This window comes from Oxyura jamaicensis, chromosome 4 (assembly GCF_011077185.1).
Source record: "Oxyura jamaicensis isolate SHBP4307 breed ruddy duck chromosome 4, BPBGC_Ojam_1.0, whole genome shotgun sequence".
NCBI classification, from domain to species: domain Eukaryota; kingdom Metazoa; phylum Chordata; class Aves; order Anseriformes; family Anatidae; genus Oxyura; species Oxyura jamaicensis.
In genome coordinates, this window is record NC_048896.1 from 70670064 (window position 1) to 70682437 (window position 12374).

A 12374-nucleotide genomic window follows, 5' to 3' on the forward strand; every position below is an offset into this window, starting at 1 on the left:
TTGTCATACTGTTAGAGCATAGTCACTGTTTTTAACTTTTAAATTTTGTGGTGTCTGAGATTGCACAGTTATTTCGGAAGCATCAGGGACACTACTTCACACTTGCTGATGCAGTCCTTAACATTTAGCAAGCAGAAGGAATGCACCAATTCTTGGTGTGCATAAGCACCTCTTGATGTCTCCATAAAGTTTTTATTTGGTTTAGGGGTTCCCTGCTGAGCCTACAGAAAAACTCTCCTAGACAGTCTGCTCTCTGCAAAGCTGCTATGTCTGACAGGGTAGCAGCTAATGTTGCTCTTGTTCTATTCTAGGAACTGCCAAGCTCTCTCTGAAGGACTAATTTTCTTTTCCTATTGCATTCCCATTGGATGCCACATCAAACTCCTACTGCTTCTTCACAGGTCTGAAAATTCACCGCTCCTGGGCAATTGTTTCATTTGCAAGAGGCATTTGATGGCGCCAGCAGACAGACGTGAGGTAAGTGTTTCGATCAGTGGGGAAGCAGCATGACACAAAAGAAACCACAGTTTAAGGTTCATACAACCTGCCATCAAGATAACCCCTAAAGAATTAAGCAAGCCAGAAACTATTTTGAACGAATGGGTAGGAAGATTACAATTAGCTTCTTTTTCTGGTGTCATATGTTGTATAGACAGAGACAGATGACATGAGTCTTAGTCTATACTTGTATTAGAGCTAAACCTCTTCTCAGTGGGTTTAAAAGAACAGTTTCAATTATTGTATCTGACAACTTTTTAATGGGTAACTGCCCTGACTGTGCTGCTGAAAGATTCTTAAATGGCCACAAGGCAAAGGAAGACAAACACTCCCTTTCTGTTACAGAGGGGAGCCTTACTTACCTCTGTGCAGAATGGAAAACCCCTAAGCATTATCCTGTTGAACTTTGGAATGTACAACAGAACAGGCCCAGAACATTCATTGCAGCTTGTATATAATAAATACATAGAAGACTCATAAAGAAGAGACTAAGAAACATACCAGAGCCACTGGCCCAGGTTATGATTGTGCCTGTATAACAAAAAATAAAATAAAAATAAAAATAAAAATAAAAATAAGTATGATTTCTGGTAAGGACTTCAAATTGTGTTTTGGCTTCCAAAATTTTGATTTATTTTAAAATGCTACAGTTTTCTAATCCTGTTGACTGAGAACAATCTCCCTGAGTTTTATGTCATTTTGATGCAAAATTGAAACAAGTTGCTTTTGAGGAGCATCTCACTCTGCACCTCTGGGTGCTAGTCATCCCAGGGTATTGAAATTTATCAAGGCAGAATTGGACTGAAATCACTGAATTGCCTTTAATAACTGATCTGACCAGAGAACAGGGCAGAATGTATGACTGACAAAATTCTTAAAAATATATCACTGGAATGTTATAAACGTTTACACTTACTGGGCAGTGGATATGAATGTGCAGACATGGGTAGAAAATTCTGTTCTGGTTGACAAGATACTGAACATAGAGATGGATCTCTAGAGACCAATCAAAGGTGCACTATGGCACTTTAAAGAATAACATATGAAATTAATTGAAATCATTAACCTACATAGTACATGAGTTTACAGGGTTACTAAGGAAAAATGTGTATGATTTGGTAACAATTTCAATGACAATGTAATCTAGGGGTAATCTCTAGCAGCTGCTCCATGACTGCCAGAAATAACAGAAAGGCTCTATGCTACTCACATTTTTCAGAATTATTTTCTTCTTTGAACATTTTATGCAGATACTTAGAAATTCAGCCTCCTAGCATGGCACAGCTGTGCATATTCCTATGACTTTCTCCTTTTCTTTTTTTTTTTTTTTTTTTTTCTAATGAATTCTTTTGTTCTTTGGACATTTTATGAATGGAATAATGGGAATACATGCTGCGGGGGTGGGACAGGGTACTGTCTGTCTTCGTCAGAAAGACTAATGGGTGGTAGACAATTATGCAGCTATTGATTTCAGCTAGAAGTATTCAATATTAGACAAGGCATTCTGACTGTGTTGGAATCTTATTTAAATCTCAGATACACACCCTGCGAGATGTCTCATTCTTGTACTGCATTGAAAAAAAAAAAATCAAACATAGCAGCACAATTCAGCAGACTACTGAACGTGCCTACTAGAGTTTCAGCTCTAACACTGAGATTAGCACTTTGCATTTTGCTCTGAGAAACATGTTTATAGATATCAGCATTTATGAGTTGGCCAAGGAGGGCCAGAAAGCCTGTGTGAGTTTTTATGAATGGATTAAATAGAAATAGATTTATATGCAAGTAAATGCACTTAGCTGTGGAGCAGTGCGTTATTTCTGTTCTCACCAGCAGGAAGACACAAACTGTAAGTTATTTGGGAAGTTTAATGGAAAATTTAGAAAACATTTAAGAATGGAAATTAGGAAGCAGAAAATTACAGCACAAGCAAACTCCATACTGTCACTTAACATTTTCACAATTTTTTTTCACAGATTCCAAATCCTTTGGATCCTGTGATTTTCAACAATTATTTTTTACTGTTTAACAGATATATACATATATATGCAAAGCAATTTTAGCAAAAGGTCTGAAATGTTGATTATCTAAAAGCGGAGAAAGAGAGTGAAGAAATATTTACTGACCCCACTGTTAAAAGAGATGAATAATATAGAATTGGTGCAGGAGGGGAATCAAACTTCTAACATCTTCATCCACTCCTCCAGGTATTTGAAAATATCTTGTATTCTGATCACTGTGTGTTTGTCAGAAAGAAACAAGTTGAAAATGCATTCAGAAAACAAGAAATCAAACTGCTTCATAATGTTTGTTCTAAACAGTATTAAAAATGTGATTGCAAATCACATTCCTCCATCATGGTTAAAACAGAAAAAAAAAAAAAAAAAAAAAAAAAAAAAAAACCCATAGAAGTGGGCATTTCCAAGTTTTTTTTTAAAATGAAAATTATACAGTATAATAGTAGTGATTATCTGATTTATAAGTAAGCCCTTGGCTATAAGAGAAATGTTGTATTTTACTGTGTTTTTTTGCCTTGAGAGTAGCTGCCCTTGCAGCTGCTCCATATCCCACCCAGTTATCACAGGACTGCACTGGGTCATTGCTACACAGCATCCTCATTAAGAGGTTCTCTCACCGGTAGTGACACGTACCCATGTCACTACCTGGCACATGTAAACTCTGTCCTACAGCATTTCCTTTGTAGGGCAATACAGTTGAGATGCTTTTCCTGTTAAGTTCAATTAACAAACAGTTATAATCAGAAACTTTCTTGGAGACCTGAAATTTGCAGCATTTGTTTAAATTTACATGAGTCTGTAGAGAACCCATTTGCAGGGCTATTGAGTAGCAAAAGAAGGCCAGGAATATTAACTACCAATCTACTACAGGGCTGAGAAGGCTAGGAATATTAACTACCAGTCTATTACGGGGTATGAGAAGAAGGAATGTCTGAGAGACAGAAGTGTATATAACTGATGATGCAAGGGGTGGAAGTAAAATGTGAGTAGAAACACTGTGAATAGAAAAGCTATTCACTGGACTCCCTAATTCTTATCTTCTTTCTCATTTTAAGAAATAGCATTATGCATTATGTAAATAAGTTAACTTCAAGTACAGTAGACTTAATGAAGCCATTAGTCTCATGCAAAATGATGTTTTCTCATCTCCAGTATTACTGTAAATATGTTCAGCTTTTTTTTTATTATTATTTTTTATTTTTTCCTCTCTCTCCCAAGGATTACCTAATTCTCATTTCCATTCAAAGTATTCTAGCCCACTCTATTTCACTCTGGCAACTGAAAAGAGACTAAGACTAACACCATATAATGCATAGTCCATATTTTACAAATGTGATGTGATTTTAGCTGTCAGTTTAAAAACCGACAACAGGAGATCTCTGTAGAAAGCCAGACACTATTGGTTAATTAAAAAATAAAAAATTAAAAAAAATAAATTAAAAAAAAATACACTGTATTGCATCTTTTATATTTGCACTGGCAAATCTCTTTTTAAATCAATCTTCATTATAGAAAAATCTGACCCATCTTAACGTCACTATTAGAGATCATAGGTTATGATGTTGCAAAGGTTTCTTCTTATATCTACAGAGGAAATATGACACAGACCCAGATGACCTAAATCTGTTCAGAAAGTATGTTTTTGTTTTTATTGAAATTAATTTCAAGGCTGAAAATAAATCTTGTTTGCCATTAATTTAGTCTTACTGCAGTATACATATATTTAGTTTACTCTTCTATAAGTAGCAGAGCCCTTGCTAAGAAGGCTAGTGGTATTCTTGGCTACATTAGGCAAAGTATCACCAGCAGGTCAACAGCAGTGATCCTTCCACTCTGCTCAGCACTGGTGAGATTGCATCTAGAGTATGCTGTCCAGTTCTGGGCCTCCCAGTACAAGAGACACTTGGACATTCTGGTGAGAGACTAATGAAAGGTCACCAAGATGCTGAAGGGACTGGAGAACCTCTACTGCTAGGAAAGGTTGAGAGAGCCAGGACCATTCAGCCTGGAGAAGAGGAGGCTTGGGAAGGTACAAAGAAGATGGAGCCAGACCCTTTTCAGTGGTGCCCAGTGCCAGGACAAGAGGCAGTGAGCACAAAGTGTAATACAACAGAGTCCATCTAAACATCAGGCAGCACTTCTTTACTGTTCAGGTGACTGACCACTGGCACAAGTTGCCCAGAAACATTGTGAATTCTCTTCCTCAGAAAAAAGTTTTCTCTTCAAAAGCTGTCTGGACATGGTCCTGGGCAACCTGCTCTGGGTGTTCCTGCTTGAGCAGGAGTGTTGTACCAGATTGCAACCAGAGGGCCCTGCCAACTTCAGACATTCTGTGATTCTGTGATTTTGTGAACAGTGAGGTTGTCCTCTTAAATGTGGACAGATTTTGTATGACCCCAGAAGGTCCATGACTTGATGGCTGCACATCAATTGGCCAGTGATCCATGCAGAAGACAGATATATAAACAGAAGTTATGGGTTAGACATATGTAAATTCCATATCCTGAGAAATTAGTTTCCCCACCATTCATGCGACTAACCTATTTACTCATGTTATTGAAATGGTAAGTATCATTCTGCTATTCATAACACACACTGTTCTACTGTAGTTTTGTCTCTTTACTGTAATTAGTATAAAGCTTTTTGTAGAAGATTAGGGAGGGAAAAATGTAATGACCACAAAATTTGTAGATAACTCAAGGACACTTTTATTTATATGAATAATAACTCATGCAAATTGGTTAAATAAGAGACTATGCTGTCAGAGTTTCTCATATTACTCACTTCTCTGTTTACATGACAGATGGTTTAGATTTACTATTAGCATACTAGTGGGAAGCTAGAAAGAAAGAAAATTTAAATAGCTGTGAATTCCCAGAAGGGAGCAATACCAGTTTTCAAGAGGGTGCTTTTTCAGAATTTATAAATTGAATTAAAGAAAAAATATAATGCAAGGATGGAGGTTATTTTCACTTACAATTAGGATGATTTTAATCTAATTTCAAATACATCTAAAAGTTCTTTAAAGTACTTATTGAAACAGCATTTCTATGGTGAAATCAGACTTCTTATCTTTTCACTTGATTAAAATAAAGTCTGTTCTGACTGTAATACAACTGATTTTCAGTTCACTGACTAAGCAAAAACGGGAATATCATGTTAAAAACAATCTCTCTTCAAAAATACATGGAATCATTATGGTTGAGGTGTGTTCCCAAGCATGCTCAGTTCTCACTAATGGAAGATACTGGAAGATGTCTTTAACAGTCGGCATCCTTTGTGACAATCCCTTCCCCTCTCATTTGCTGATGAGCGATATATCTATGTCCTAGCATCTTAGTATCTCTGAGATTCAAGGCAAAACAGGTCAAGTCACCCTCTTTTTAAAAATGCCATGCTAATGGGGATGTATTTGATAGTGTCCTGGTTTCAGTTAGGACAGAGTTAATTTTCCTTCTAGTAGCTGGTAGGGTGCTATGTTTTGAATTAGGATGAGAAGAGTGCTGATAACATGCTGATGTTTTAATTGCTGCAGAGCAGTGCTTACACTAAGCCAAGGACTTTTCAGCTCCTCGCTCTGTCCTGCCAGTGGGCAGGCTGGGGGTGCAGCAAGAGCTGGGAGGGGACAGACCCAGGACAGCTGACCCAAACTGGCCAAAGGGGTATTCCATACCATCTGACATCATGCTGAACAATATATAGGGGTGGATAGTCGGGGGGGGGCAGCAGCTCAGGGATAGGCTGGGCATCAGTCAGCGGGTGGTGAGCAATGGCATTGTGCATCACTTGTTTCTTACACATCATTATTAGTAGTACTATTATCATTATTATTGTTGTTGTTGTTGTTGTTTTCCTGTGTTAAACTGTCTTTATCTCAACTCACAGGCTTCCTTTTCCCATTTCTGTCCCCCATCCCAGAGAGGGAGGGGGGAGGGTGAGTGAACGGCTGTGTGGTGTTTAGCTGCCTGCTGGGTTAAATCACAACAGATAGGTATTCTGCAACATCCTTAACTAAACTACTGGTGAGGTAAAAGAAATCATGTATCAATGGCTGGTAACACTTGTTTTCTGGTGTAAAGGAAGGCATTTGGACATAAAACCAAATGGACATCTACGTATACTTAAGACCTACTTATTATGTGTGGTTCTCTGTTTCTTGCATCCCAAAGGCACTGGAACACACACAAACTCCCCACTCTCAGAAACCAGCAGAAACCTAATTGTTGGCACTTTTTTTTTTTTGCATCAAAAGTAATTGTGATTTAGGTATTAGTGAATCCTCACATTCCCAGATTCTCCTTAGTATATCTTCAGGGCCAACCTTTCCTTAAGGATAGGAAAAGTTCATATACTTGATCTGTTATTAGGCTATCAATTTGCAACCATTGTCCAAGAGGACTTCTACACCTGGGACTAATTTTACAAATGCTGAAGTCCTCTGGGCATAGTAAAGCAGAATATAATGCATCTCTAGGCAGCAACCAGAATGTGTTAATAACTGTTCCATTTTTAACCAAAATAAAATAATTTTTATGAAAGTATATTGTAATGAAGGAAATGGAATAAGATACCAGTTATGGTGCATCTTTATGTTAGAAATCACAATTCTCTTTTTTGTTGTTGTTGTTGTTGTTTTTTTTTCCCTGTTGATTTTTTTTTATTTAGAGATTTCATTACTTTGTAGAGAAAGGATTATTCTACCATGGCTGATCTACTGTAATAACGTTAAGGCAGAATATTACTAATACAGTATATTCATCCATATTATGTCTATCAAAAATATACACTTATTTGTTGTTCACATAACTCATCTCTTAAACACATACCCCAACTCCCTATGAGAAGTAGGTCGAGGCAGTGTAAGTTAGACTGCAGAATGTGAAGAACCATGCTAAGAACAACTCTAAATAGCAAATGAACAGCACAAGTTTGGGATGGCTACCAGCAAAAGTGAATCTCTGAGGCTGTTCTCTTAGATATCTGGGGACCTTCAGGCTATCAATCCTTACAGTGATGGAATTGCAAGGCTAGCAAAACTGAGTGGCACCAGTATTCAGTAATTACTATATAACAGCAACGCTGGCTTCCTTACAGCCTTTAGAACATTTCAAGGAATTTGGTAGTGTTTCTAAATCTTGTGTTTTGGGAGTTCCATTACTGTAGATGAGAATAATAGGGGCACTTAGATGACTTACCTAAAGCATCATGGGACTGGAGACATGATCTTCGTGGTTGTAAAACCTCAAGCCTAATCACATCAAGCTGAATCACATATATAATCCATTGATATTAATCATACTTGTTGATAGTTGAGGTTTCTGTTAAAATCTTTTTTTTTTTAAAAAAAAAAAAAGGAGTAAGAGATTCAATAAAAAATGTAGTACAAAAAAAAAAAAAAAAAAAAAGAAAAGAAATTTTAGGTAGTTTAAGTATTTTAATGATAAAAATCATTCATGTGAAGATTTATGCTACACCTGTACTTTCAATGATGAGTCAACATTTTTTCAAACAGGTTTCCATCAGATGCTTAAAGATGCTTCCTCGATGCTTATATTAATTCCAGTAAATAAATATAAAAATGACAGAAGCTAATTCAGTTATGACAGAAAATATTAATTTGATTTTTCATTGCTTAAGACAAAAATAGGTTAAGAAAAATCTCTGAGATAGTTAAGATGAGTATTTCTCATCATAATTAGCAAAATGATTGCATAAGTCAGTGAGGGTATACTCATCAAAACGTTTTCTGGGAAAGAAATTAAAAAATAAATAAATTAAAAGGTTTCCCTAAAAATAGTGCACTTATATTTGAGACAAAACTTGTTCCGTAGGCAGTTATTGCAATTAATGGAAATTGTGAATTAGGATCATCTGTTTTCTTTTTCTTTTTCCATATGTTCTGCTAATTACATTTTAATATATATTTATTAAAATAGCTACTTGACCCCCTTAACTAAATTTTCGAAATATTTTTTAGGGGTTATGTACATAGCTACTCTGGCAACAGAAGGAAATATACAAGTCTGAGGATCAGGCCTGGTGATTAGAAATATATGTCATTAGCAAGAAACAGCTGATTCATTTCATAAAGGAAAGTTAAAAGTCTCCATGCAGACTCTCAATTTTCAGCATGAAATTATACAAGCTGTGAGATAACATGGAATACTCCCATCCATTATGGATCCCAATTAATCTATGGTTAATATACACTTGAACCATTTCTAAAGAAGTTTTACCCACATTTAGGAAACAGAATCCTTTTATCTCTGTCTTACATGTGACTAGATATGTCTAAGAGCTTTTGACAGTCCCTGCAGGATTCCATATTTTTTGTAAGAGATATTAGAAGAATAGAAAATGGACACCAGCATCATCTTGCCCTTGAATATTAATAGCTATTGTTAATTTCTGAAGTTAGACATCTTTTATGTAATAGACATCTTTTATCTGTCTGAAAAGGGCAGCAACTGAAATCTCTCCCTGATCATTCAGGAACTGCAGTAGTAAAAAAAAAAAAAGTTCTCCTTTCTCTCCTTTCTGCTTCAGTTATCCTTGGGATGGAAACAAAACTTGAATAAAGTAACAGAAAACCTAATCTAGAGCTTTATAAAATGTGGGTGCATTTGATATGATATGTCCCCATAGTCCAAGTCCAATTAGTACAAGAAGGGTTTACAGAGATTATAGTGAAAGATATTATCTCCTCAGCTGTTGCTTGTTTCAGTTTAGACTGTAAATTTTTATCTCCTACAACATCCTTTTGCAACTCTTCCAGCCCCTCTTGTCCCTTCTCAGCCTTCCCCAATTACCAATTTTTTGATTACATTAATTAAAAGTTGTTTGTATTCTCAGTGCTTCAAATGGGCTGTATGTTGCTACCTGAAGTCCTTCTACAACTTCTCTAGTAGATGGCCAGTGTCCCAGTGGTGATTGTTAGAGCAGGCATGGCTGGACTTACCACCATACAAAATAATAAAATAAATAAATTATATATATATATATATAATAATAATAATAATAAAAAAAATAATGGAGGAGTCCCGGTAAATGCTGGACCACATCTCTCCTGAGAAATTTTTCAGCTGGGCCATGGTTGAGGGTGTTTGGTAAAAAGTCAACTGAAGCTTAAAGTTAGGGATAAGGTATGATGAATCATAGGGTTAGGAGACAGAAAGGTTAGAGCTGCAGCTGATGCAGGGCTGGGAAGAGGATGCCAAAAGGATGGGTGAGTTGTAAAAACATTTCTCCCCTAAGAATTTTGTCATCTGGGCAAGTGTTTGGGACCTTAGCTTAGGGCTCAGCAGAGGGTCTTGTTTTAGGATTAGGGTTCAGAGAGACACAAGACCTAGAGCTGCAGTTGGGCAGGGAATACTAAATGAAGTGGAGGGCCGTATAACATTTTCTCCTCTGACAACTTTGTCACCTACACCAAAGGTGGGGCTCTTGGCTAAGGCTCAGCCAAAGGCCTAAGTGTTAGGGTGAGGATTAGAGATAAAGATGAAAAAGAGGCAAAGCCCAGATCTATATTATGACTGGGGTTGTTTGGGGCTGCCAAAGGAAGGAGAGGTCTACAGAAAGTTTTTTCCCTTTTTCAGCTGAGTAAGGACAAAATCTTGAGATAAAGCTCAGATGAAGGCCTAGGATTTGGCTGAGGGCTGAGGCTGAGAAAAGGAAAGTTGAGAGTTTAAGCATCCATGTACTTTGAAAAGCACTGTTAAAGGGACAGGTTTTGTACAAACTATTTGTCCTCTGAGGGTCATCGCATCTTTGGCGGTGGTCCATGGTTAATGCTTGCTTGATGCGTATGGTTAATTTCAGTGTTAGGGCTGAGAGAGGAACAAAGCCTAGGAGAGAGGATGGAAAGGAATAGTCAGATGAACTTTGGGTTGGAAGTTTTCTTCTGAGAAACATTTTATCCTGATATTTAATGCTTAAAGAAAAACAAAACAAACAAACAAACAAACAAAAAAAACACCTTTTCAACTACGTTTTTTCTCTGTTTGTTCTAGGAAATGAGCTGTTGTTAAGGATGTTTCTGGATCAGCTGAAGTGAAGAATATATGCATATGAAGCTTCACCTTACTTGTTATGTTCATCAGGTTTAGTGTACAACATGCCACCAAGTAAAACATCATGAATTTGAAACATAAAAATACACTAAATAACTTAAGAAAGATAAAACAAGCCATTATTTTTAGAAGCTACAGGCAAATAATATCACAAAGATTGGAAAAAACACCAGTTCAGAAAAAGTGGCAAGCAGGAAAATGAGAAAAAGACTTCACTGCATACATGACACATTGAATTATTCTCCTAGTTATTTCAGTGTCTGGTGCAAGTAAGGCAGATACAAAATAACTCAGAGCTAAATCAAGAGCTAACTACAAATGCTGAATGGTGGTGGGTGAGCAGCTACAAGAACTTAAACATATTCAACAACTTTGGGATGCAAGCTGCTGCTGAGTGAATTAATGCATTTATATTGAACTCTGTTATGACTAAAACATTCCCAGTGCTTACAGAGGCATACAACACTCTCTGAATGGGAGGTCTATTATAGGTAAATTGGGCATTACAACCAATACAGCAATGACGTTGAAGGCAGCTTGCATGATTTGAACCAGATGCTATCCAGTCTGCCAGATTCTGGCTTCTTACACAGTCTTTGGAGAGAAGCAGTCATGATATCTATATTAGACACTTGGCACTGGATTAACTGCATATGTACAGACTGGCAATGCTCCACATGCATATGGTTGAGATCAGGAAGGTAGGCAGTGGCTACCTCTGTGTTGTCTTGAATAGATCAGTGCTCTAGCAATGTCCACCCTACATGCTACGTGCCTGTCAGAGGATTTGGTCAAAAACATGGAGAACACCAGTCCATGGATTAGAAGCAATCCAAGAGGCCAGTTTTGGCATGAAGACTGGGATCCCCTGCAATAGGAACAATCTTCCTAACATAAATGTTTCTGAACTTTTTGAACAACAAAGCAGGCAATCCCTTTTTACTGAAAAATACTACTACATATACATCATCTGTGTATTTCCTTCACTCTTAGCCATGTTGCTTTCAGTTCATCAAGCAGGACATCCCTTTGTATAAACATGTAAATAGTAAACAGCTGATAAATATTTATCCTCTTACTCTTGAATTTTCAGTAGCATTTTTTTCTCAAAATGATATTTAGCTTGTGACAAGGTTTTGAGAACATTTCTTCACACCTTTGCCTTAAAAAGAGAGAGGGAAAAAGAAAAGGAAGGAAGAAAGAAAGAAAGGAAAAAAGAAAAAAAAGAAAGAAATGCTTCCCTTAAAAAATAAAATAAATAAATAAATAAATAAAATAAAATAAAAAATAAAATAAACTTATGTTGGGCTAGTTCTGATTTCATACAAACAGACCCTCAAAAACCTAGGAGAGAAAAAAGTCACGAGTTTTGTGTGGGGAGTGGGGTGGTGATGAGATTGTTGTTTCTGCATTATAAGCTGCAGACATTTCTGAGTCTTGCTACAAATCAAGTGTATGAATAATTTAAGATTAAAACACAATAAGCTCCCTGAACTAAACTCAGATATCAACAGTTATTCTGAGCCATGCTGACAACACCCACAGCTTGATGCTCTATTTAGTCAGCGTGACTACTAGGCCATCTATGTAGGCGGTGGTTGAGTGGTTCAGACAAGGCATCATCCAAGACTGCCAAAAATTAGTTGTTTGCTGTTGTTACCCAGACATGAGCTCAGAACCAAGAGATTTCATGGAGAGCTTCAGAGAGAATAGACTTTACAGTAGCAGATCAAAAGCACCTCAAATGAAGTTGTAAAAGCATGACACAATGAAGTAATAAATAATAATG

At 36.8% G+C, this 12374-nt stretch overlaps 1 long non-coding RNA gene across 1 annotated transcript; it reads left to right on the forward strand.

Moving 5' to 3' along the window:
- The first annotated feature begins 315 nt into the window (after window positions 1-315).
- LOC118166998 lies at window positions 316-11663 on the forward strand. The gene is made up of 2 exons (XR_004750864.1): window positions 316-477; window positions 10526-11663. It is a non-coding gene; the product is annotated as an uncharacterized LOC118166998 (long non-coding RNA).
- The last annotated feature ends 711 nt before the right edge of the window (window positions 11664-12374 follow it).